The sequence below is a fragment of the Podarcis gaigeae genome, assembly GCF_964106915.1.
Source record: "Podarcis gaigeae genome assembly, chromosome: 3".
Taxonomy (NCBI): Eukaryota; Metazoa; Chordata; class Lepidosauria; order Squamata; family Lacertidae; genus Podarcis; species Podarcis gaigeae.
In genome coordinates this window covers 23,762,433-23,789,493 of record NC_139680.1, presented here as the reverse complement: position 1 = coordinate 23,789,493, position 27,061 = coordinate 23,762,433, and positions in this window count along the sequence as shown.

The window sequence follows — 27,061 nt, the reverse complement described above, 5'->3', positions numbered from 1 at the left end:
TTCCCCAGCCTAACAATTCTGCCTAGATATTATCTAGTCTAGGGACGTTTGCCTTATGTTTCTGCAATGACTGCTCCACGCATTAAACGCCGGGCGCCCTTTGCATGGATGTACGCAGCCCCTGGACCCAGTGCGGTTCCATCAGCATAGGCTTGGCTTCACCTTCCCCCAGGTGGGATACCTGGAGGTCTCCGCCTACCTCAGTCAGTTTTTCCAATCCCACCTGGGGGAAGCGTTGCCAAGGAGACCAGGCCAGGTAGGGAAGGGACTATCTGCCCACACAATAGAGGGAGGATCTCTGCCTGTCCACGCAAATCTAAATATCTTTACTTGGTTTAGAAAGAATTCAAGGCATAATACTTGCTTTCATTCTGATCATTTTCATGCTTTCAGATCTTGAGGTATCTGATGACATGTGCAAAATGCTGCATAATATCATTGTTATTCTAACTTTAAATAAGCTTTAAATAAACATGTGGTTGATACAGTCTGTTACCTAGTTTACTAGAGTTTTTAGGTTCAAATACCCGTTACACTAAACACAGGAATGGCTGTTTCTACAATTGTGTGAGTGTTTGTTTAGAAGACTGTACACTTGTTGATTTGTTGGCTCGGAAGACAAAGAGAGAGTGCACCTTCGGAGGTGAAGTCAAACTGTTGCAGAGTTACAGCTCCAGCTGTGGCTGTAGAGACCATTACAGGGGAGACATGTTTTGTTGCAGCGGGGGCAGATGAAGGCATCCGGTTGTGCTGATGGAGGTATACAGTGGTGTTTCATCTTTCTGTGCTCCTCCCCAGGTTGATGTTGCCAGCCTTCATGCCTCATTTGCAGACATATTTGTAACACAGAATTGTTATGCCAACAGGCCTGGTGCCCGTAGAGAACCTCCTTGGGGATCCAGCCATCTTCCATTCTGTGGACATAACTAAGCCAGCACAGGCATTGTTGAGTCAGAAGTGTGAACACGCTGGGAATTGCTGCATGTTTAACATGCAAGCCTGGTAGACCTCAAGCTTGGTATTGTACATTATCACCACATTCTCCCATACTCTTTTGGAGAGGAAAAACATTGCCATAGGTGCCTTGCCGATATGATTGTCCAGCATAGTGTCAATAGAGAGCACTGGAGACGGTGGAGAGGGTGGAGCCCAAGTAGACAATAAAAAGTTATTATAATAATAATTTATACCCTGCCCATCTAGCTGGGTTTCCCCAGCCACTTTGGACGGCTCCCAACAGAACATTAAAAACACAATAAAAGATTAAACATTAAAAACTTCCCTAAACAGGGCTGCTTTCAGATGTTTTCTAAATGTCAGATACTTGTTTCATTTCCTTGACATCTGATGGGAGGGCATTCCACAGGGCGGGTGCCACTACCAAGAAGGCCCTCTGCCTGGTTCCCTGCAACCTCACTTCTCACAGTGAGGGAACTTCCAGAAGGCCCTTGGAGCTGGACCTCAGTGTCTGGGCTGAACGATGGGGGTGAAGATGCTCCTTCAGGTATACTGGGCCGAGGCCGTTTAGGGCTTTAAATGTCAGCATCAAATCATCTATCACCTCAAGCATGTGGAGTGCTAGCGATGTCCTGACCCAGGATCTTGGTAGTGTCAGGCTGTTGGCAAGGCTGATTTGTTGATTTGTACAGCTCAACTATTTGTGTACACAGATTGTACACTCATTGAATGTAGTGTTTGAACACTCTTTGATGCACTTCTTAATTAAGTAAAGGTATGTATGACAATTTGTAATAGAATACCTTCTGTAGTAATTGATGGTTTAGTTAGAATTACTAATTCTGTAGTAATTGATGGTTAATGGTTTAGAAGTTCATGAAGCTCTTCTCCAAGTAGTTACAAAAATCTAAAGAGTCCTTTTATACTGAATATTTGGAGTGCCCCGTATATAAAGGGTAGGATCAGGCATAGTTATATTACTTTTTGCTAGAAATTAACTGAATATGATGTAAACTAAAAAACAAAAACAAAGGGAAAGTATCTTTCTTATCCATCTGAACCCCCCCCCCTTTCCTTCTTCATTGTGACCCAAAAATGTCCTTGCTGCCTTCATCAGGAATTGTGACAGGGTTTGCAGCTTTCAGAATCAGATCCTATTCTCTGGGTACCAGAATGAGATGTTTTATCTTGAGCATCCTGGTTCATTACCATTAGCAGAGCAGCAGCTGCTCGGCTGCCAGGTATCTGGAGACAACAGCACTGACAATATCCCAAAATAAATGCTGCTTAAGCAGAATCACATCTTCTTTACATACTCTGATTACTATACGTACCGGAAGATGCCTTTACAGTAGCACAAATCCTGACAAGTTACGTGGCACAAAAGTTGTTTCACAGTGGGATATCGTTTGGTGTTTGCTTCTAAAAGTGGAATAGGACCCTTAAGTGAAAATAGGGTCAACATCATAGCTCTCTTATCATGTCAGAATTATGACAGCATTCCAGCAGAAAGTTCTCTCCATTTCTATCTGTTTGTTTGTCAGCGTCCCCCATCCCATGAGTCATCAGAATCAGGCATACCGAAAGATGCAGGGAGTCAGAGCAGATCACAGGCTACTTATGAGATAGTGTTACTGGAACCTCACATTCCACAATACAGTTGTACCTTGGGTTAAGAACTTAATTCGTTCTGGAGGTCCGTTCTTAACCTGAAACTGTTCTTAATCTGAGGTACCACTTTAGCTAATGGGGCCTCCCTTTACCTTTTATGTGATTGAGGAAATGGGAACACCCGTCTCTCTATGTACAGGGCAGCATATGCCATTGGCACAACATGCATATGGTTGTACGTCCTTAAGTCCAGTTTGTGCGAACCTTTTTGAATGAACTCGTATGCATGGATGGGTGAGCTTATTCACATATATGCCTTTATAGAGAGAGAGAGCCACATCACGTGCTCCTTTGTACATTCAGTAGGCGGAGTTACCTCCTAATTCACAATGCATAGCGGATCCCTGGGCTCACGCAGTCGTATCTTATCATTCAGTAACATTCCTCCTCCTTCAAGTATAGTCCTTGTGTCATTGAACGCAGCGTAGGCGAGGATAGCCCTCATTCACTCCTGGCAGGCTTAAGGTGCAACTGCATGTGAACCAAGCTAGATTAGCACTGGCATCACCTTGGCAAAGTTGTCGCTGTGAAGGTGAGGCAGATGAGAGGGCACGTTGGCTAGGTCAGGCCTTGTTTATTACAGGCACATTTTCTTAACTAGGGTTGCTGCCCATCAAGTCAAGTTCCACTCCAGAAGTTTTGTCCTCCAGTTTAAAGCAGGGATGATGAATGTGGCTTTCCATGAATGTGGCTGACCATTGGCCATGCTGATGGGAGGTGGAACCCAACAGAATATGGAAAGCTACAGGTCCCCCTTTCTCTGTCTTGAAGGATTCTCTGGTGAAACTGTGTTGCTGTGTAACTTGTACATGCTAATCCTCAATCTGGATATCTCTTCGCTGTGAAATGAAAATTCTGTGGGTCTAAACACTTCTATTTTCTCCCATTACTGCTGATAATATAAATCCTTGATTAGTGTCAAATGGATCTTACATTAGAAGCTAATTGTACATTCTGCTTTATAGGATACTCTGATGTATAAGGAATTTACATAATTAAACATCTTGACTACATTAATGGGAAGTAGCTGCAGAAGTATCTCACAAGCAAGAAGAAGGAGAAGCAGAAAAGAAATCCACAGAATCCACACAGCTCAGGAATTAAAAGAGTTTCTATTTCAGAGAAACTTATTCTCTGTGCCGATCAGATAGAAATCTCAGCCGCTATTTTTAGTCACCTTTTTTCCTCCCCAAAGGCTAACTTACACAAAACACAAATACTCCATTCCAGCCATTGCTTGTTCAGTACAGGATTTCTGAGGAGAGCTCAGCACTTGGGGATTTTCTCTTACCTCCGGTAGGGTTAATCTGCTGGGTGCTGTCGACAATGTTCTGCTGTTTGCTGAAGAATGTTGCTGCTACATACAGAGTGCATTGCAAAATTGTTTGGGCTTTGAAAAGAATGCATCTTGAAACCTGCATTTCTAATCTTATCTCTGAGACCATCAGTGTCATACCATCACAGGCATCGTTTACATTATTTAGCTTTGACTCCAAAATTCACAGTTGGGCAATGCTTTTATTGGGGCTAACCAACATGTCACAAAGGTGTGGCAAGCAGTGGAGGCCTCCATCTTTCCTTACCTCACCTGTCTGCCTACTTGCTTAGAACAGGTCCAGCGGGGGAGGGGGGGCACTGTTCCTTTACCTTATGTGTTTACATTGTACAACTCAGCAGAAAGGAGGTTGGGGTCAAATCTAGAATTCGTTGGTTCTGGGTTCACCTGTCATTAGGTGCTGCTCCGCCTACTCTTGGTTTCTATGCATTCTGTTCCACCTGTCCCAATGGGACAAGCTTTCAAGTCCTTCAGAATTCTTCTTTGGGAAGAGTGTAACACAAATCAGAGGTGAGGGGGATAATGAAGAACAAATGAAGAACCAGGCAGAGGGCCTTCTTGGTAGTAGCACCCACCCTGTGAAACGCCCGCCTGTCAAATGTCAAGGAAATAAACAACTTCTGACTTTTAGAAGACATCTGAAGGCAGCCCTGTTTAGGGAGGTTTTTAATGTTTGATCTTTTATCGTGTTTTTAATATTCTGTTATGAGCCACCCAGAGTGGCTGGGGAAACCCAGCCAGATGGGCAGGGTATAAATAAATTTTTATTATTATATTATTAAACTTTAAAAATACTAAAAGCTACAAAAAGTAGACTGGAAGTTGTAATTATGAAGTCAACTTGCAGACTCTGTTCTAAGATGGAGATTGCAGGCTGACTAAGTCCCCTGCAGATGATGCAGATATCAAGATGCATACCTAGAATTTCAGGTTCATGAAGTAATGGATGCTACCCATCTCTGGGGAATCGGAGCCTGGCTTGTAACCCAGATCTGTCCCTAATCTTAAATGAGACACACAGATTTCTGGGGCAGGCAGAGAGCAGAGCTCAGAGTATCCATCAGTTGAAATTCAACTGAGTGCATGACCTACAGTTTAATTTGAGACAGAAACTTGAAAAGTTATAGAAAGGAAATGTACTGTAGTGTAATGCAACAGATTTTAGCCTCACTGCTATATGGACATTAAAACTGCTTTTCTGCAGTAAAAAAATATTGTCATACTGTGAACTAAGAGTTGCTAGCTGCAGTTACATGCAATCAGCCCAAAACATAGACAAAGATACAGGTGTTCACCCAAAAAATAATCAAAACATATCCACTCTATTTTTACAAAGTAAAAATACAAAGTAACTATTACAAATTCTTACTACTGTTGCTAACTTTCTGCCCACAATCAATCCTCATAAGCTGCTTTAACAAACAGTCTAAGGTTGGATGTAGTAAGGAAACTTTCCACATAATAAGGAAAGTTAATATGAATGGTTTTATAGGTGCCATTTAATTTTTATATGGAGATGTTGCAAAAAGCAAGATCCCCTGTTGATGTGTTGGCAAACAATATATCTGTTATGTACTGAAGTTCTCACCCTGGGCCAGCAGGAGGATACTGTAGCTAGTTATGCAAATGAAGGATCGAAAGTGACATTCAGTGATTGGATAGTTTGTATGCAAATGAAGGATCAAAAGTGATGTTCAGTGATTGGATAGTTTTAGAAAGTTGCAACAGTTACATTGTTCTGGAGCTCTATATAAGCAGGCTGACTGAGCTCTTCAGTTCAGTTCTGTCCAGCTTACAAATAAAGAGCTGCTTTGGGAGAATCGCTGTGTCGTCTGATATGTTCACCCACAACTTAACAATGTCATATATAAAAGTAAGCAGGGCCCCAATCCTGCAGGTGTTGCTACCACTGCTGTCTCTTCCTTCCCTTGCCCAGTAACTAGACTTGGGGGACGGATATCAGCAGTGGGGGGCATTCCTGGATCCCCAGTGGAACACCATCAATCCCAAAATCCATAGGAAGGGGGGGAAACAACACGGAATTCTCCTGGGGCCCTGGGAATTCCTGCCTCCACTGACTTTGCTGCCCTATTCTCAGAAATAACTTTTTGGGCAGTGGTAGAGACAGCAGCGCCAGAGGCAATGGAGCTCTTGCAAATGCTCAGATTGAATTCCTGCAGAAGCCTCAGCCATTTGGGATGTCGGTGTATCCCTCCTTTCCTATGAAGTGAAATTTAAAAGTGAATCTTGCAGTTTTATGCACCTGAGAAATCTCCGAGGAATTTCAGAGTAAGCCAAGAGCATTTCAGAAAGGCCAGTGACATTACTGCAACACCCTAGCTACTAAGGTGACCTGCATGTGTGTTGCCAAAGCATCACCGGGTATTTCAGATCTGCATCCAAGACCTAGAGTCCACAGCAGAGTTCAGTAAAGGCTCTTGAGATAGCAATTAGATTGAAAAAGCTGCCTTCAAATATTGACCTAATGTATTTAGTTGCTTTGATCTTCAGTATTAGATGGGTCCAAGGCTTCATATATTCATGGGTTAATGCTTTAAGTAGTTCACAGTTTGACCTTTCGTGACCGCAAAGCCAAAGAAGTAACTGGCTTAAGTTGCAGGTGTGAAACCATTGCAAACCATTCTATTTGATCTACAGGAAACCAATCGTTTTTTGGGAAAAGGTCATTAGTTGTTAGAAATAAGCAAAAGCAGCTCACATTTTGCTTTTTTCTCAGAAATAAAATGCCTATCTCGCATGCTATTGATTTTCATCAGGTATGAGAAGCTGGCAGGTATGCATATTTTACCATGGTGAAAAAGACCAAGAGTAGTCGACAAAAATACTGGAGTTTAGAATCTTGACAGTGTTGTGCTTTGACTGGGCCTAGAAGTCTGGTGTCAACTCAGTGATGAGGAATGAACAGTCCAATGAATGTTCAGTCAGTATGAGTCGCCAAAGCATATTTATGGATTCAGAGCTCTATTGCCTCATTCTGTCTCTTGATCCCTGCTGAGTCAGCTGCAATAACACGCCCTGGCTATCTTCACTGGTGTCTCCACAGCCCAGCAGAGTGGGCCCTTCTCTTCAGAAGTTTTTTTATGGTGGCATTGCAAATAAGGTCTTGCCTCTAGAATCCCTGCTTATTACCACCATATCTAGCCTTTGTTTCACAAACCATTCTTTCTTTTCACTATTATACAGAAGAAGAATATCTAGGTAATTGCATGATGTGAAGGCAGGGCAAAATTAATAATGAAGTGTGTGATTCATTCATCTCTTTCTTTGGGCGACCACCTTCATTATCTAAGAAGCCCATCATTTCTGACCATTGCTCATTCTTCTTCCTCTGTCAAGATTAGGATGGATGGATCCGTCTGTTTTATAGTTCCCTCATTTTCACATATTTCCCATATTAAATTCCCATATTAAATTGCATTTCTGTATGTTATTTTCACTAGCATGTGTATTCTTATGCACACTAGCATTTGCATTTTTGTACATCTTACTTGGCTGAGAATGATAACAAAATACAACATATCAAGATTAAAGAAGGAATAATGCACCTTGATTATTATGTGGAAAGCATGTTGTGCCTTAATTGTGTTGGGAACTGGGCAGCTGTAGTCCATTCTTTCAGCCATGAGTGAAAGTGATAGGGAACAAGATCTATCAACAAAAGCACAAATAGTCCCTGGGTGATTGGATACCCACAGTAACAACAAGCATGCCATTATTATACAACATTAGCATCGCAGACAAGAAAAAAGCAAGTTAGGGAACAAAAACCCTGAGACCAGAGGACTCGTATCCCAAGAATGATCCTTGGACTAAATTTATTTCTTTACATGTGCTGCACTCCTCACCCCAGGAGCAAGTCCCATTGAATTGAATTGAACTTACTTCTGAGTAAGCATGGATAGGAGTATGTTGTCACTCACTTATTTGCTTCAGCAATTTTTATTTCACTTTCATCCAAAGATTTCTGGATGAGTGATACACAAACAGATTGAGCACTCTCATCAAAACATATACAGGTCAAAGAGCTAGCACCAACAGAATCTACATGTGTGTGTGGAAATGTTGAAAAGGCAGAGTCCTCTGATGCAACACTCCCCCATATATTAACTCAGAAATACCTTTTGCTGAAAACAAGACTTCTGTAGCACCATGAACAGTGACCAAAAGTAGCTACTGAAATCTTCTTCTTCTTCTTCTTCTTCTTCTTCTTCTTCTTCTTCTTCTTCTTCTTCACATTTTTTTGAGCTGCCTATTTGTCTTCATGCAGTCTGTTGTCCGTTGTTGTTCAGTCGTGTCCGATTCTTCGTGACCCCATGGACCAGAGCACGCCAGGCACTCCTGTCTTCCACTGCCTCCCGCAGTTTGGTCAAACTCATGTTAGTAGCTTTGAGAACACTGTCCAACCATCTTGTCCTGTTGTCTAGCGTCATATTAATGGCATGTCAGCCAGCATATTAAAAAAAACGCAGTCTGCTTAAAACAAGGCAGAACAGAAACCTGTTCCTTAAGATGCAGAACACTCCTGACCTTTGTTGGTAACCTATTTTTTCTTCTTCTTTTTCATATATCTGCAAGTTGTTTCCTGTCTTTAAATCATAGCGCTTTCTCTGTGCACTACCGAACGCTTGGGGCAAATGAATGCTTTGTATTTTAGTGAATTCCAAAAAATCTACTCAGACAACCAGCACACTAGCTGAATAAGGAGATGCTGCTGGAATCACATGAGGCACTAAGGAGGACACTAGGAGATCTGCACAATCCTTGTGTCTTTCCCCTTTCAATACAAATACGCAAGCAAGCAGAGAACCTTTCTTCAAGTGGTTTTTTTTTTTTAGGGGGGACCCTTAACAATTAGAATAGCGTTCCCCCCCCCCAATTGCCATCATTCTTCCAATGACCCAATTGTGTCATGGCCCAAGTGCATAAAACAGTGAGTTGAGCATTCGTTCATCTAAGGAGCAATTTCCTCCTAAGCTCTAAAATAAAGATGATGTTAAGCAGTTTTTAGAAGTGTCTGTCACAGCAAATCCAACACATACAGTAATTAAAGGAGAAACAGAAGATACAGCTCCCATGCAAAATAGGGCACTTTTAAACTGTCACTATTTCCAGCTGGAATACCAGCAAATACAGGTTGCACAATTGCAGTTTATTTGGCCATCTCGCACAACAGTCCATTCTCTCCACTCCTTGCCTACCCCTTAAATTGGAATTTTTGTGATAAGGAAACTGATGGCAAAATGCAGCGGAAAGTGTGGCTTTGCCACAATGTCGTCTAACCTTCCCACAAACAGCATGAACCAGGCAGAGGGCCTTCTTGGTAGTGGCACCCGCCCTGTGGAACACCCTTCCATCAGATGTCAAAGAAATAAACAACTATCTGACTTTTAGAAGACACCTGAAGGCAGCCCTGTTTAGGGAAGTTTTGATTGTTTGATGTTTTACTGTGTTTTTAATATTCTGTTGTGAGCCATCCAGAGTGGCTGGGGAAACCCAGCCAGATGGGCGGGATATAAATAATATTATTATTTTTTATTATTATTATTATTATTATTATTATTATTATTATTATTATTATTATTATTATATTAGCCGATGCCATCTAATCTCAATAAATAGATCATTTGAAAGCACACATGGACTCTTTGAGAGTGAAAAGCAAACTTACTTCGTGTTACACTAGGAAATGTAGGAAGGAGTAGGTCATTCTAAGGTTCTTGAAATTGATTTCTTTTTTTTTAACAGTCTCTTACCAAACAAGATATAATCAGTGCCATTTTCAATACAACATTCTCCACACTGCTTTTTTTCTGAATTAAAACTTCATCTACTTTAGTGAATAGGCTTACAGCCACCTTTTTGCCTACAGTAAATTGTTTTGTCCCAAAACAATGCTGAACCATGGAAATGTAATGAGAATATTGGATTTCACTTGCTTTGTTATGGCTATTTGCCTGGGAATAATATCCTCTTCCCTTCAATAGCTCTAACTCTTTGCAAACGAGACAAAGATGATTTGCAAGGTTCTCTGGCTCGTTTGAATGGCAGCACCTCAAGGCATGAAACATTCTTTCTGGGATGGAGTTTTTAAACGAATACACAATTATGAAAGCGTTGTGAAAGTACACTCATATATAATGGAAATGTTTCTGAAAGCCAGAGCCCTTTGGGGTGAATGATTTTTCTCTGAAAATGCAGAATTTCAAGTTGCCTTCTACTTAGTCACACCATGGTCAATCTCATTCAGCTTTCTGAAATTTCAGACAGGGAACTTTTCTCTCTTACTGGGAGAAGCTGAGAACTGAATCTGGGGCCTTGTGCATCCAGCACCACTGAGCCATGGTCCTGAGATATGCACAGGATCATACCATAGAAGAAGTGGTTCATTCTCTGTCACAACTCCATCTCCGTTGCCCTTTCCCAACCAGGTGACCTTCAGGTATATTGGACTGCATCCCCCTTTAGTCCCAGTCAGAGCATCATTTTACAGCCCCAGCAGATCTCTCTATTTTTCATGCTAATTATTCAGCTCATAGTGGTGAGGAGGAATGGAAGTTCCCCCAGAATGTCTGCTTTATATACATTATTTACACAATGGGCCCCACGTGATTGGCTAATTCCAGGATTTTCCTGTAGGCCAATCAGTTTGCGGATTCACTTCTATCTGGAGCTGGATTGGGTGGCTCCTGTGGACCAATCAGAATGCTGCATTCTGGACCCTATTGTTCTAGGACCAATCAGACTGCTGAATTTTGGATCCTATTCAACTCAGTACATAACAATCTTTAAACACTTAAAAAGGATTTTCAGGTACCACAGCCTCTATTATTTTTAAGACACCAAATATTAATGGTTTGAAGAACCAGAATTAAGTCAGTTCATTTACAAAAAATAAGGAAATCTTAAACTCACCCATCTGTGATCTCGATGCCCTTAGCATTTTATCACTCGGGTGAGGCAAATGCAGAAAAGCAGGTCTTGATATTGATTTGTAACTGCAGCAGCAAAATCTCACACACTCTATTTGCAAAGGCAAATAAAGCATTGCTCCAGCAACAACTGAAACCCAGCCAATGTACCATGGATCTGTAACCAATGCTTGAAAATAAATTGGTCTTGAAACTGTCCTAAAATATTTTTGTGTGTGTGCTAGCTTTCGGACTATGTTGTAAACCTACTTTTATTGGAATATTTTAAAAGGATGTGTTTTTATGTTTCAAACAGAATATTAGCACAGTATATTTTGGAGCTTTATTTATTATTAAATAAAAACCACCTGTGCTGGATTCTGCTTTTAATCTATTTTTTGTAACCCTGTTTAACCTCTTCCTCCTCCAATGGTTTCAGTGGATGTGGCACAGGTAAATCCTTTTCAAATACCAACATTGCAGCAATGTTAGATACATTAATGTTCATGGAAGGTTTACAGATAGAAAAAGTGTTGTGCCCATTGAAGCAAATGTAATGGTCTGTGCTGGAAGCTGCATGGTTTTTAATTGCATGTTTACAGGCACACGGTTGACCACATAAATGAAGTTGTGGACCACACTTTGGGAACTCCTACTTTACTAATCTTCTTCCACCTCATCCCCCTTTGCCATATTCCACTCATTCCTTGACACCTGGGAGATGAGTTATTCAGAATTTAGGAGGAAGATGAGATACAAACATCACTTTCCACTTGCCCCTTCCATGGGCTTTTCTCTAGATCCAATTTACTGAATCTAAGCCTTTTGTTAGTTACGATGTTTGTTCTAGAGGTGATGGTGATGGATGTTCCAATCTGCAAATGAGTCTGGGTGGTGTGGATCAGGTCAGCTGTTATTGGAATGTGCAACGATAAACTTCCTCAAGCATTCCTACTCGTTTGAATCCCAAAGATTACCGTATTTTTCCATGTATAAGATGCCCCTGTGTATAAGATGCCCCCTATTTGGGGGGACTAAATTTAAAGAAAATGAGGGGAGATGGCCCTTTTTTGAGGGGGAACTGCACGTACACCATCACCCCAGCAGGGCCTTTGCTGGGGGTTGACAAAGTGGCCAGCTGCTCCCCCCATGCACCTGCGGATGGGAAGCTCCCTAGAGCATGGGCTGCCAACCAGCTGGCTGGCTTCCCCTCCATGCCGCTGTGGGAAACGCTCCCTACAGCACGCGGCTCCCACAGCGGCATCGGAGGGGAGTTACGCGCCTGCCAACCAGCTGGCTGGCGGCACATAGCTCCCCCCCCCCCATGCCACTATCCGTGTATAGGACTACCCCATTTTTCTGACATGATTTTTGAGTAAAAACACCTCATCTAATACACAGAAAAATACGGTATATGGCTATGCTTGTTCTAAATGAGATAATACTTTGAAGAGTGTTCATGTTCTTTGATGACAGAGAACAGACTCTGCTTTGTACTATTTAAAATGACCCCACTGGTCTTGACATCTCCATTGATTTAGCAACTGAAGAGAAATCTTACTGACCTTCAGGGAAAGGAGTTTTTAGAGAGTTCTTCACATCTCAGTAAGTACATTTCATAGCATCCATTGAAAATGGTATACTAGAAGTCTCCTATGCACTCCTCATAGAGTACACAAAACATATCTTATATAACCCTACCCATTTAAAAATTAATCTCAGAATGGCCGATTCAAGCAAATACATAAAGAAAGTTGGATTTCAAATTTACCGAAGTCTGTGTCAGTTCTCAAGAGTTGAAGCATATTTTTGCTTCTTTAATCTTCTTGATATTTGTCAATGAGGATTTTTATCAAAATAACTGTTAGCGTGATAAATGCAGGAGGTCAGATTGCATTTATTAAAGAACAGGTTGGTGCAATTAAGACAACCCTTTTTGGACTCTATCTAGCTGAGATGTGCCACATTTTTCTCAGATTTAAGCTTCTGCTGCACCAAACTCAACCCTCTCTGCTCACCTCCATATTTAACAGTTATGCTTACACCTCCTTTCCCAATTTGTATTTCTTATTAGACCTGGTAGTGGTAGCACAAGGAAGCATGTCATTTATCAAAGAGGGAGTCCCTTGATATATTGAAGGGAATATTCATCCACTTCACCAGTTGCGGGCCTGATTCGCCATATTGCTTAAGACTTTGACCTTACAGGAATAGTTTCAATTGAAATGGTAACAGTTGATGTCTTAAGAGCAAAATTTGCACTTGTTTATCCTCATCAGATAAGAGGATGAAATTGCATAGGTGTATCTGATGGCAATCACCTGTGTTTGTTGAATAAATGGTCTCCAGTGATGTCAGTTGGGAGCATGTGAAGATTAATTGTTTGTACTATTTGTTTCAGCTGTGAATAGCTGATGGTCCATAACAGGGGACCCTGCACTACCTTACTTGCCGGCCCCCAAATCTGGCCCAGAATTGGTCAATCCCAATGAAATCAGAGGGCCTTGCTTCTGAGTAAACATATTCAGGTTTGCACTGCATGTCTAACTAGTTGGATTTACAGGGTTGTCATCTTATTGCCTTCAGCTGGGTTGGAATAAGTTTAAATCTAAGCATTTCTGCTTAATTCTTTTTTCTTTTACAAGATTTGTTTGAGAGTTATGAAACACCCTCAAATTGGAGCTCAGCTTCAGCTAGTACATCGCCCGTGCCATCCTTTGTACAATCTAACCTGGCCATGATCCTACACATACTCTGTCTATATGGGACTGCCCTTGGAAACCACTCCGAAACATCAGCTGGTGCAGAATGTTGTCATTAAAATCTTGACTGGGGAAAAGATTGCTGGGAACATGTGGCCTACTTATTATATCAGCTGAACTGGCTTCTGTCCATTTTTGTGTGCAATTCAAGAGGCTGGTTGTTACCTATAAATCATCTTGAGACCAAGGCTGTTTATACATTCCCATTTACTCTGCATTCAGTTCACTCCCACCATTGGTATGGGAATATGCTGTACACAGTATATGAGTCTCAATCCGTATCTACCCTGTATCTATCCTGTCATTTCTTATGGAATACTGCATTTTCATGTGTTTCTCCCCAGATCAGTGTCAGTCCAAACTGAGAAAAAGAACGATCCCTCTGTGTTTTAAGCCAGTTTACACACTTGAAGGACTTTTCTTTCTAATGTGAATTTGCCTGTCATTAAGATCAACCAAGCATACCTTTGCCTTCTGAGGGAAGGGTGGCGACAACACACGGCATGACTTTTTCTACAATGGTGTCCAGTATGTAGAACACATCCATGCCCTCAAAAGTCAGGTCAGGTCATCTTCCTTTGCATTTGAGTTCTGTCAGCAATCGAAAACACTCCTTCCTAAACAAGCTTTTGGTTCTGTTGCTGCTGAATGTATTGATTGCAAGTGCTGCTCTTCGTGTGCATGTGGGGTTTCTATGTGTGACTGTTCTTCAGTTTGACACGTTGTGTTTTAATGGTTGGATCACTGTTGTTGTTATGTTTGCTTCCAGATTTCCAAGAGGCACATTTGTAGAGGGGAAGAATTGGACACACACACACACCTGGTGCTGCATTACACATATTACCTGAACTAACACATTAATACCTGGCCTAGAATTTAGGTTCCTTGGCCTTCATTTGTTTCCTGGAAAATTATAGAAATGATTCTACATGGCTGGGCTGAGCAATCAATTATGACATCATGATAGAAATCAGAAATTTGTTAGACTTCCTTACACTCTATTAGTGTACATACTCCTCCCTATTCCCCCCCCCCATTGTCCTATTAGTACTTATCCCCACCTAAACCAGGGGGCATCCTACTAAGGCAGATCAAAATAATGTGAAGAAATCAGATCCTGTCCTGTGTCACAATCAGGGCATGTGGTGAAATTTTCTTCAGGGGAACAGTTAGGACCAGAGGAGCCAGCTTATGAGAGCGATTGTTCAGGGGGATGTTGTGTGTGTGACATCACAACATCAGCATAGCGCCTCCCTCCCTAAGCTGGGCAGAAGCTTCCTGGGCTTTGGGAAGGAGGCTCCAGGGCTCTGGCAAGATTCTGGAAGCCCTTCTGCCTCCTTCCCAAAGCCGGGAGAGCTTTGGGAAGGTGGCAGGAGAGCTCTTGGACCTGTCAGAGCATCACACCTCCCTCCCTAAGCTGGGCAAAAGCTTCCTAGGCTTTAGGAAGGAGGCGCCCAGGGAACATTTAGGGGACTAACCTAGTCCCCCTAGTCTACTGACTGCACACCACTGGTTGCAATGAATCTATGTTTTATTCTGTTTTGTTTTAAAATTTTATTTTATGATCTAGCATTGTTTTCATTTTGAATTACATAGGTGGAGCACCATAATTTTTTCAGCCCTTTGGGACTCTAAGAGTCCTGATCTACGAGAGAGAGATGGGACCAGATGTGCCTGAGCAGGGAGGGGCTTCCACATGCAATGATATATTACTGTAAAGGCCACTTCTTGGGTCCTGACAGCATGTACTTCATCCTGCATAGGGAGGATAACATCTGCTGATCTTTGAGCATACGCTGCACATCCCCCCTGCATGGCTCCTCCGTCAAATGCTAATGACAAGTACCATCATAAGCTGGCTACAGAAGCGATCACATCGTGGGCTGTGCTCATTAGAAATATTTGCAATCCTCCTGCGATGCAAACATTTTAGAAGCTACTCCAGTGTATTTTCTATAAGCAAGGCCAAAAAAAGAGAGAAAGTGTTGATATTCAAAGGCTCTTTCTGTCCCAGCACAGATGTGATTTATTTTGATACTGCTGTATCTACGTACGCTGTGAAATAGATTGACATCTAAGGAACTGGTTTAGGAACCAACACTATGTCAATTGTAAAAATGTCTTTCTTCCTATGAACACCGAAGTCGCTAAAGCAACTGTGGATGGTTAGCACTGCACAAACAAACATAAATGATCGGAAAGGCTGCCAGGTTGTTAAGTGTCTGTGGTAACTGCAGGCCTGGTGCTTCAGCAATGATTTCCGTTGTCTCTGAATGTAACTGTAATCTGGCTGAAGCTATATCTTTCTGAATATATTTCACAGCAGTAGTAGAGCAGTCCTCTTAAAATCAAGGATATGGGATTGCATATGGCACTAAACAGGAATGGGGGAAATATAGGGAAAAAATAGCTCTCTGATTGTTCATTCTTAGACACACCAGGGATTTCAAATAAAGTCTAAAAATGGAAGAAGAAAAGAAGAACAAAATGCTATTGTATGTGACCTTGCCCACCCCTCATTTCAAATGAACAAGTCCTCCCCTCAGATATGAGGGTCACTAATGGGTCGCTGAGGTAGTAAAGGTGTATTAAACAGAACTAGGTTATAAGAACACGGAAATGTTTTGATAATACTTCCTTTCTTCTTTTACCCCTTGGTTCCTTTGTTCTAAGTGGATGAATCAGATATTTGAGTGAATAATGGGCAGCTATAGAATGAGCAGTTCACAGAAGAGACCTAGGATGCAAGGATAAATTACTGTGATAGATTATCCTTTGCACTTTCCTATAGAAAAGTTATACATTTAAAAGAAGGTATTCAGCTGACCTCTTACAGCCTATGGCTTTATTTTATTATTATTTATATAGGGCTTATAGTATTTGAAGTGCTCCAGTGCTCAGTCACATTGCCTCAGAGTAAGGCTGTGTTCCCCTGCTTTTTACATAGTGCAAAGTGGAAGCTGGGAAAGAATTATACTTTAAAAAATAGTTGAAAGAAGGGCAATTTGTACTGAAACAAACTGGAGCACCTTGAAAAGGAAAAGGTTACAGACCTTTGCTTTCTGCCACTCATAGCCCACTGAAGAAAGTACACTCAGAAAACACAGCCAATGAGCTCAACAGTACACCCTCCTCAGGGCAGTCTGGTGCCCCTTTCAGCATGGCACCCCAGTGGGCTAGTTTGCCCACCCCTCAGGCTAGCCCCTGGTAGAGGTAAAGGTAAAAAGGTAAAGGCAGTGGGGGGTTTTCCTTTTTAAAAATGTGAGGGTGCACTCATCTCACTTTCAGGCTGAGGAAGCCGGTGTTTGCCCACAGACAGCTTTCCGGGACATGTGGCCAGCATGACTAAACCACTTCTGGGGCAACAGGACACCATGGCGGAAACCAGAGCGCACGGAAACGCTGTTTACCTTCCCACCACACTGGCGTGCTTTCGAACTGCTAGGTTGGCAGGAGCTGGGACAGAGCAAAGGGAGCTCACCCCGTCGCGGGGATTCAAACCGCCGACCTTCTGATTGGCAAGCCCAAGAGATTCAGTGGTTTAGACCACAGCGCCCCTGGATAGGGTTCCAAATAACCACCCCTCCAAACAAAGCATTCCACTCCTTATCTAGTCTTCAAGTTTTCTTTTCCCAGTCAACAGCATGCTTATTCCTGTTTTTTTTTTGGGGGGGGGGCTTGTTCCTTAGGGTGTGTGTGTGTGTGTGTGTGTGTGTGTGTGTGTGTGTAAACCTCAAATTCTCCCAAGATATGCAGCTATTGCGCTCTTGTTTCTCAATGGTCTGTTTTGAACCCATTTCTGTTGGCACTCACCAACTGAACTCATTATCAGAAGGATTGATTACTGAAATTAAAAAGGAAACAATATTGGGCTAATTCTGTCCTGTTTGGGTCTCACAAGGATGCATTCATGAGTGTGTTCCATCATGCTGCATGCCCCTGCATCCTGTTCTGTCGTGCTGTATGTAATTCTGTCCTTTTATGTGAAATGTGTATTTCATGCACAGTTTTTGTGCACCAAAATGTTTTGCAAAAGAATCCAGTTGGAAGGCACATTCCAATCCACAAGCAGAGACTGTCAAATTGGGGTGGACACCTGTGAAAAGTAAACCGATTCCTTAATATAACAGAGTTTTAAAAGGACTAATGATGAAGAAGTGAACGGTCAACCGATAGCAACCCCCATATTTACCAAAAAGGGGGTCCCATTGATTTCAGGTGTAAGGATTCCAGCCCAAGCATGTCAAAGTCACATCAGCTACAGAATATTATCAGTGGTGGCTTAGAAATGTTTTTAGCAAGTTACAGACTTTTTCACTCAAAGCTGTTAAGACACATCGTTGGTTGGAGACGCACAATTTCTTTTGCACTTGAGAAGAGCACATTGAGCTCGTTCTAATCAATCAACTTCAAAACACGACACCCTACCACCAACCCCTTCTGAAAGGGTTACAAACTGTTAGGGGCTCTGCGCTCTGTATGTGCGCCTGCTATTCATCATATCATCTAAAAAGTATACTCACGGGTCAACTAATTAGATGGCGCTTCTGATCTACTGTAGTATATTCATGAGCGGAAAATGAGGATCTAAATGTGAGTTTTTTTTGCTTTGTTTCGCTTATACATTACTACTTTGCCCCTTGCTATCATTTACTCATTTTCAGTTTTATCCATGGAAAAGTAGAGTGTTATGGATGAGGAAAAATGAATAGCTTAGGAAGAAAATTACACTGATTATGAAGAACAGAATTACATGCAGAGGAAATATATCCCGATGAATACCGTTAGCCTTGGCTTTAAGACCTTGGCACCGAATCAAAATAACTGATCCAAACATACACAGGCACTCTGTGAATGTCTGCGATGGAATAAAAGGAATGCTGGTATTAACACTTCCCTGCCATAACCAGCAATAGTATGCCCACTCCATTTAAGAGCTCTAGATTATCATCATGATAACCATGACATTTCCCCTTCCAAGTAAGTCAACCCTCAAATTGTTCATCTGGTAGCAGTACGTACCAGTGAGACTTTCCTGTGTGAATGTCCCCTTGTCCCCACTCTACTGGTGTGATGTGGAGAAAGGGTGAGCCTTAGTCATATGTGGTAGAAATGTGCCAGAATATACCAGTGTTGTGTCCGTATCAGGCACGGAGAGTTCTCCACTCCCTTCGGTAACTTCACAGATAAGAACTAATGAGCAGTTGTTATATTTATAGTCCTTTTATTACAGCATCTTGTTGCAAGCACAACAAGTACACAGCTCTTCACAAAGAGGGCAGTTGGCTACTCTAAATCCTCCTTCTGACTTCCGCAGCAGTAAAGGCACCAATGGGAAGTTCCTCCCTCCCTCTGGCTCCTTTGCTCTCTGATACGTTTGGACCTCCGAGTCCCTGGTGAGGGGGGTGGTCCCCACATTCTCAAGTGACGTCTCAACTAGCTGCTCCCTCCCTTCTGGTTCCTTTGTCATTACAGTGGTAACTCTATTTATGAACTTAATTCATTCTGGAGGTCCGTTCTTAACCTGAAACCATTCTTAACCTGAGGTACCACTTTAGCTAATGGGGCTTCCTGCTGTTGCCATGCCACCAGTGTGTGGTTTCTGTTCTCCTCCTGAGGTAAAGTTCTTAACCTGAGGTACTACTTCCAGGTTAGTGGAGTCGGTAATCCAAAGTGTTTGTAACCTGAGGTGTTTGTAACCCGAGGTACCGCTGTATCTCAAAACTGGGTAATTCCTCCCTAAGCTGTTCAGCTTCCCCCTCTCTCTCTGCTTCTGAACATGCTGTGGACAAGTGGGGTTGACCCTTAGCCCTCCAGCTCTCCATCGGAGAGAAGCTGGTCTGTCATAGAATGCATTTCCCAGTCCGCATTGTCAACCATTCCCCGATAGTCTGGGTGTTCAATTAACTTTCCAGTATAATTAGCCATTATTTGGTTCCAGACTTTGCCAAGTGAAACAGAACAGAATCCCTTGGCATGCCATAAAGTATGAGTGTCACTATTGTTGTCAGTGGCCCAAATGGAAGTGGTTCGATGATGGAAGGTAGCAGGACAACCCATGAAGGAAGGGCAGGAGGTCAAAGTGTGGGAAGTAACTCTCTTCGAGCAGTTGGCCCATCATAAGAGAGTAATAAAAGGCGTAGCTAAACATGACATGTTAGACACTGTATGTTTGCTCCTTATTAGCTTTCTAACTGAAATAACACTTTTTATCAGTTCCCGATGACCCATATAGGGGATATTTGCTGGTCAGCTAATTCAAGTACGGTTTTAAGAATCAACTCCTCTGGATTCACCATTTTGTGCCAAAGCTGGTCTGGACAAGGTTGCCCTAGCTGTGACTTGCTATCAGAGACGGCGTGTTTTCGTTGTTTGCATTCTTAATGCTTTTTTTTCTATTTTTTTTTTTAAAAATCCAATAAAACATTTTAAATAATATGAACATTGTGTTGTTATTCTTGCCTTCATTTCCCCCCTAAATGAAACAAATATCTAAAAGAAAAGCACAAGCTATTTTCCTGCACAACAGCACCATCAAAATGTCATAATACAAATGATATAGGTAAAGGTAAAGGTACCCCTGCCCGTACGGGCCAGTCTTGCCAGACTCTGGGGTTGTGCGCCCATCTCACTTAAGAGGCCAGGGGCCAGCGCTGTCCGGAGACACTTCCGGGTCACGTGGCCAGCGTGACATCGCTGCTCTGGCGAGCCAGAGCCGCACACGGAAACGCCGTTTACCTTCCCGCTGGTAAGCGGTCCCTATTTATCTACTTGCACCCGGGGGTGCTTTCGAACTGCTAGGTTGGCAGGCGCTGGGACCGAGCAGCGGGAGCGCACCCCGCCGCAGGGATTCGAACCGCCGACCTTTCGATCGGCAAGTCCTAGGTGCTGAGGCTTTAACCCACAGCGCCACCTGCGTCCCACAAATGATATATCCATGTCTTAATAGTGTACAACAATGAAATAACATAGAACTCAGCTAAGAATAGTAACATGTCATTTTCATTATTTCAGCCATCACACACACAAGCACATTTTCATGTGTTTTCATTTATCAATATAAATTAATTAGTTATGTAATGTAATATTTTCTTATATAATGGAAGGAAGAGGCATGCCACGAGTGTATGATTTAACTCTGAGGTTTTTGGGTCTGTGCTTAGTATGGTTTTTGGGAGCTGAATGGGTGTACAGTGGTACCTCAGGTTAAGTACTTAATTCGTTCGGGAGGTCTGTTCTTAACCTGAAACTGTTCTTAACCTGAAGCACCACTTTAGCTAATGGGGCCTCCTGCTGCCGCTGTGCCGCACGATTTCTGTTCTTATCCTGAAGCAAAGTTCTTAACCTGAGGTAATATTCTGGGCTAGCAGAGTCTGTAACCTGAAGCGTATGTAACCTGAAGCATATGTAACCCGAGGTACCACTGTATACGTGTTGACGGTCATGTATTTAGAGGAGAGTTTTTTGAGCATCTTCAGTTTTTCTGTGCAATGGGTATTTTGTGATGCCCACAAAATGGTAACTTAGATTTCCAAATGTGCTCCCTGAACCTGGAGTCCATAAAAAAACAAAGCACTGTGTGGCAAACTATATTCATTGCATTGATATGTTAGGGCTTAACTATGGACACCGAGGTGCAACCAAATGTGCACTTAACCACGAAGCAAAGTGGACAGCGGGGGTGACAGAAATCTCAGTCAATTATTTCTTATTCATTTGATGCTATTACAAATAACTGCCCATTACCCCACATAAGGGTTTGGCAGTGGCTACAGCTGCATTTGGAGCGGTGGCAGGTGGCAGATTTCTGAGGCCATCCATCACTTCTCATCTCTCTTCCATGACAGAATGTGATATGAAAGCAGGAAAGCAAAAAAAGAACAAGTGTGTGTAACACACGGAGAGAGAGTGTGATCTGGAAAAAGAAGAAAAATAACAGAAACCAGAAATAGAGCAAAATCTCGACGCTGCCAAAGATAGCACCCTTGTGACATTATAATAATTTTTGTTAGGGAGGAAAGGAGAAATAAATATTTTCTCTCCCTATTAACAATGAGATTGATATTGATAATACCTCTGTGCTGATATCAACTGGAACATTTCCACTGACTGGATGAGCCCAATCAGTGGAAGATGTCAATAGAGTATAGAAGACATGCCACCAAGAAGCTTTTGAATCAGATAAAGGAACTGTACCGGCTGTATAAAAATGCAAAGCAATTCCTTCCGAACAGAAATTTCCCATTGATCAGTAGATGGCAAACTTGCTGCATCTAACTTTACCTCTGTTTCTATCCTGTTAGCATTTACAGTAGAAGCATTATGCTCTATTATAATTTAAGGTACCTTTAAATTCATCCTATTTAGTTTATTGCAGAACTGATTTGTGCACAAAGCTCTCCATATAGCAGATATATGCTATGGTCTTTAACATGCTGCTGTAAAGAAATATATTTGTCTTAATTAATATATGTGCAAATTTCCCACAGCTATTTTTCCCTCCTGTAACTTAAATTACTACCTGCTTGTTTCTGGAGCTTTATTTTTATTTGGAGCTTGCTTGCTTTATTAATGTAATTTCCCCCATAAGGCTTTGCAGAGCCACTGTACTTCAGCAGTTCATCCCATAATACAAAGTTTTGTAAATGGTTCCGTATAAGAGGCATGGAGCTAATAATTAGGCTTATTTAATATGTTGACGTTCCTGCAAGACAGTGATGAGAAAATGTTTGATTTATAATGTATCCCCAATTATTCTTGGAAATGATGCCCAAGTAAGCCATTAGAAGAACATTCACATGTTTAAATTCAGGGGAGACGTGGAGGATATATTGCTAAAAGCAAGTTGGTAAATACCAAAACAGATTTTAAGATGTGATAACGTGTAAGCGGAATTAAATTATTAAAACAATGAGTAAACAGCATTAAAGAGCAACACAAGTTCCCTCAGAAATTACCACATTTTAATTGCTTGAGGAGAAAACAAGAAATGGTTTCATTTCTGTGCTGTCTAGAATGTTCTAGAACATTACCGTTATGCCTCTGTTGATTATAAACAGCAAGACATGTTTTCTAATGGTTGCTAAACAGTAACCATGGAAAATGCACATTAAATCATTCGCCACCTGTCCTTTCTTGACCTTGGCACTGCTTAATGCTGTGTTTGGGAGAAATCATTAATTCCTCCCCCCCCCCCTTTGTCATGAAGGGCAATTTTATTTCAGCTTCACATTTCTGTTTTCAAGTGTTCATAAACAATGGACTGCGGTAATTATAAATTGTCTGTCCAAATATTCATCTCTGGTGTCAATGAAGGCTAAAGGGTTATAGGACATACAAACGAAAGGGACGAAGGGAGACTGTATGTGTGGCCTTTGAATGCTTGGCTTGGCTCAGCAAGGCAGCAGTGGCAGCAGAAATTGAGATTCAAAATGTGTTTCCCCTAAGAATTCTGGGGGCACTTAAGAGCACTAAGCGCCTGATAATCGCCTGTAAGAACCCTACAAGGTAGAAGGAATTAAGAGGAGGAATGTATGGGTGAGGAAAGTCATCTTGCAAAGACCACCCTGTGAATTCATTGCAGAGCTGCAATGTGGTCCCTACAATCCCAGTGAATTAAACATGTCTTTCCCTCCTGGAACAGTCTACAGACATCAGGTTCCTTCCTCCTGCGCTCCCCACTCTTCTGTGGTAGACCAGCATAAGGATGCGTGAAAGTGCTAGCCATTCCCATATTCTTACCCATCCTACTGACTACTGATTAAGCAACAAACAGGCATGAACCAAGTACAAGATTACTTTAGCAATACAGCAAGGGGACCTGGACAATGTGGGTCTTATTTTCTGGTCCCAGGCACTTCCATCCTCCCCATCTGGGTTTGAACCTGGAAGTTGAAGGAAAAGCTTAAATGCGCAGAAAGGAAGTTGTTGTGGGATAAGCAGCTTCATAAAACCTACATGCTTAAGCCTAATTAATGCACGGATGGGTTAATGCCTGTAAGATGGGTTAATAGAGTAAGCTGTCCTGCCAGGCTTAGCAATAGTAAGTCACTCCACTCACCTTGGAAAGTAATCAAGGTCTTTGTTCACCTTAGCAGCTAATTGTGTGAGGAGCTCTGAGCTGGTTTCTCCAAGCTCAGACCACAAGGGTCTTACAAGCCATTCTTCTGTTCCTGTACCAATAATTTAGCAAAATTAACCACAGTAACTAATCCAAATGTTATTGCTCATGCAACGTTTTCTGAATGTTGTGTGGAAAAGCACATGAATCTGGCCTTTGGAGAGTTTGTAAGTAAACAATTTTTTTACTTACCAAACGTGGACTTTTTCTACACTGAGGGAAGAGGGGACTATTTTGGATTTCACATATTTTTAAAGGTCTAACAGCCTATATTTCTAATATTTGCTGCATGTTTTGTGATTTTAAATCTCTGCTGGGATTCTCTCACCAAAAAGTACTTTCTCCAGACCTGATTCTTGGCATGCAGGAATCCTTCTTCCTATATATCTATTTTTCCCCCTTGCCAACCAACAGTTGTAAGCAAGCACAATTGGTGACATTGTGCACCATCATTACTGATCACAGGCACATCTGTTAAGGCATTAGCCTTGGCTTCCGATTTCCTGGCTTTGAAATAGCAAGAGAGATCCTTAACTGTCATCTTAAATCAGCAGGGTTTTTAAAACAATAACAATGATTAAACACCACCATCATCATTGTGAATAATTTTGCAGTCTGTCAGTATCACTACTCTCACTTTGTTAACTGTACACTGTGTTCCGGACAATCGATCTAACACAATACAGTGCCTACTGTTCAAAGGAACTGAAAACAAATGGAAAAACAAATGGGATTTCCTTTACTCTCCTCCCTAATTCATTTGCTTTAGTTAAAAGAAATGACATTAATGTGGCTTGTCAATTTAACCCCCCACTTTTTAAAATGAATGTACCTGCTCCACAAAGCCTGAACTTGGAAGTCAGAGAATTCAGCAGGCAATATCCAAGTATTCCAGCTTATGCTAGCTGGCACTATGCTACGTCAGCTGTGTAGTACTCGTACATACATACTAGTACATACTGCCATGTTATCAGATTGGGTGTTAATAGCAGAGGAAGGTTCCAGGCCATTATTTACCAGACACTCAGGCAAGCAAGAAAAATACTCCTATAAGTAAATTTCAGATCATTGTTATTCTTGGGGCTTTGAGACAGAAATGTAGTGATTGATAAATTAATAGTGAGGTCTATCTTTAGCCATTCTGCAAAATCCACTTTCTCTGCCAGCCCAGCAATCTCCAGCCAGATAGCAGTGCACATGTTAATGCTGCTCATTTCTCATAATTACGCATACATAACATTTTCTTCTTTCATGGTTTAAAGTGCCACGGCAAAGAGGATTAATGACAAACTGGCTTGGGAGTGGAGGGAGGCTTTGGCAGTAAGTAATTATACAAATGCAGTTGTGAAGCTTTTAAAGGCAATCATTGTGTAATATTGGCTTGTATGTTGCATGAGAAAAAAGCAAGAATTATTGTCACCGTATTAACTTCAATCCCTCTGGCCATGTAACCTAGATGGTGAAGCTATATATTGATCATTTGCAGAGCAGGTAATTGTCTACTCGTCCAACTAATTTCTCATTCTCACAAAACACTGATGTGCGAAGGGGGTGGAAGAAAGAGAAAGGAGCGGTGAGAGAATGCTGTGAATATTGGCTTCTTTGCTTAGTTTAACTGTGCTGTAGCCTGAATCTCTAGTCTAGTGGGGCTAGCCTGAATAGGGCAGTTGAACACCTGATCTCCATGTACTTTGACACTTCATTGAGCTGAATACCAAGCTATTAGAATGAGTCTTGAGTTCAGACAACATTAATTGACAAGAATGTAAGTCTTTCAAAGCGTTCTTGATTAAAATACAATACATGACCCAAGTAGTTCATAACGCTGTGTGTTCACTTCATCAGCAATACCATGGCCTGTTAAATAAGTAAGGCTGCATACACACTAACCTGTTTGTAGCAGGAAAATGTCATTTTTCTTAATCTGGAATCATTAATCCTTATCCTCAATGTGCTGCTTTCAATCTAGATTTAGTCTAGATTCTGCCATCCACAAGGGTGTGTGTGGTTACTTGATATACATTTGAAAACCATCGCCTTGATTGAGTTTTCTGTGCCTTTCCCTCCATGTCTATGCCCCAGGTTAACGAAGAAGGAAGTGGTGATTTCAATATTGGTATACACACAATGTCAGGTGTGTGTCAGGTATGAATATAGGATCAGGTGTGAATATAGGGCTTCCCTCCTCCCCGCCCCAATTTCTGGGACCAACTACATTTGTTCTCAAAGGAGCACACTGTGGAGTAATGCAGAATCCATTTGGACAGCAACTGGTGCCAGGAACAGGTCAGAAATAACTCACACAGCTTCAGTGAAGTTAACTCTTTATTCAAATAAACAAGGCAGCTCAGGAGACCAGGCCTACAGCCACTCTTTCTGGTAGAACTTGACTCTGTTGCAAGGACTGAGGATGAGCTTGGCAGAGTGAAAGCCTCATCAGGTGTTTGTGATAGAGGTGCCCAGGACCCCCAGGATAGGTTGTGGGGGAAAGAAACCCTGCACAATGGGCATCAGTCTTTCACCACCACCACCACCAACAACAAAAACACCCCACCCTTCTAAAAAAGTAGCTTAACTTGTATTTCAAATAATATTTGTGCTAATAGGCTGACTTTACAAAGATCAGAATACATTGCATTGTATGTACTTTTTGTAATCTGTTTAGAAGATATTTAATCTGCTACTTGGACTAGAAGAATGAGTCTTGACAAACTAATCTGGTTTTTCCTACTCTGACCTAAATTGGACACATTGCTAGGAAACAGAACAGGAGTGAAAGAAACCCTATTTACATTCATTTTGCATAAGCACAGCTTGCTTAGAGGGTCGTGTTGTGCTAGAGAACAGTGACATGAAGGCATATGGGGAAATGATTAAAAAGGTCACACAGGCTATTTTTCTATTTCTATGGCTTCTCTTCTGTAGACAATTTCCCAGTGACATGATGATTGTTGCAGCTCTGTGGCTTCGGCTGTAGCACTCTGAACCGACAGCTTAGTTTTGCACCAAAAGGAACGCTTATTATTTTATTTTATTTTTCCAAATTAACATTTCACAATTCACCAGAGATAGTTTTCAGAGAAGCCTTTCCTTTAATTAGTAAGAAACAGATCACCTAGGAGGCGTTTTAATGCCCAACTTGGGAATGAAATGACAGATTTTGAACACATTTTTGAGGTTTCATACTGCTTCCCACCTTCTCTCTTACTTTCTTTAACTTTGCGTGTCGAGGTCCCCAAGCCACCCCTCAAAATAAATTCACAATTCACACATAATTTTTGTTTAA